This window comes from Aptenodytes forsteri, unplaced genomic scaffold (assembly GCF_000699145.1).
Source record: "Aptenodytes forsteri isolate BGI_AS27 unplaced genomic scaffold, ASM69914v1 Scaffold820, whole genome shotgun sequence".
Lineage (NCBI taxonomy): Eukaryota > Metazoa > Chordata > Aves > Sphenisciformes > Spheniscidae > Aptenodytes > Aptenodytes forsteri.
In genome coordinates, this window is record NW_008795383.1 from 17,929 (window position 1) to 18,689 (window position 761).

The 761-nt window shown below is 63.7% G+C and overlaps 1 protein-coding gene across 1 annotated transcript in view; it reads left to right on the forward strand.

Annotated features, from left to right (window-relative positions):
- The window catches only part of TMEM214 (transmembrane protein 214), a 13,391-nt gene that overhangs the window by 8,405 nt on the left and 4,225 nt on the right, over positions 1 to 761 (forward strand). The gene's annotated exons all lie outside the window — the stretch shown is intronic.

The following is a 761-nucleotide window of genomic DNA, read 5'->3' on the forward strand; positions in this document are numbered from 1 at the left end:
GCCGGGGTCGCCGGAGGCCCCGGCAGCGCTGGTGCGACCCTGCAGGTGCCCGGGCGCTCCGTGCCAGGAACAGGCTTCTCCGGCGCCGGCATGCCTCATCGCCTGCCCCCCCGCACGCCTGGGAGAGCGGCCTCCTGCTCTGAGTGCAGGCGGTGTCTGTGCCCGGGGGGAGACGGCGCTCTGAGGAGCAGGGTCCCCGTTGCCGCTGGCTGCTGCGGCGCACAGGCGCGTCGGGGCTCCCCAGCTGCGGCGAGAGGTGCTGGCAGCATCTGCCTGCGCAGGCCGGTGAGCTTTTCCCTGCGAGGAGAAGGGAGGTGGCGTTTGGCCGGAGGTCCAGGGACAGGCAGCTCTGCTGGCCTTTGCGCGGGTGAGGGCAGCTGCCATCTCCGGCATTGCCGCCTCGGCACGGTGTAAGGCAGCTGAGCGTTGCTGCGGCAGCTCCAGCACCCGGGGTGGAAGAAAGTCTGGTGCCGCACAGCGCAGGCGGCTGGTGCCAGGGGATGTCAGGAGCGGCTTCGTGGCGGGCACCGAGGGGCGTCCCCTGCCCTTCCAAAGGGTTCGAGAGGGGGTTTTTTAAGTTGTTTGGTGGTTTGTTTGGGGTTTTTTTTGTCCTGCTTCACGGTAACAAGAATGTTGCATTTGGTTTTGCCGGAGGCCTTGATGGAGACGCATTGAGCCAAACTCCACAGTTCCTTCTGATCTTTCTGAACCTTTATTTAATTAGTTTTCTATAACCTGTTTTCTCTTCTCTGACTGCATTT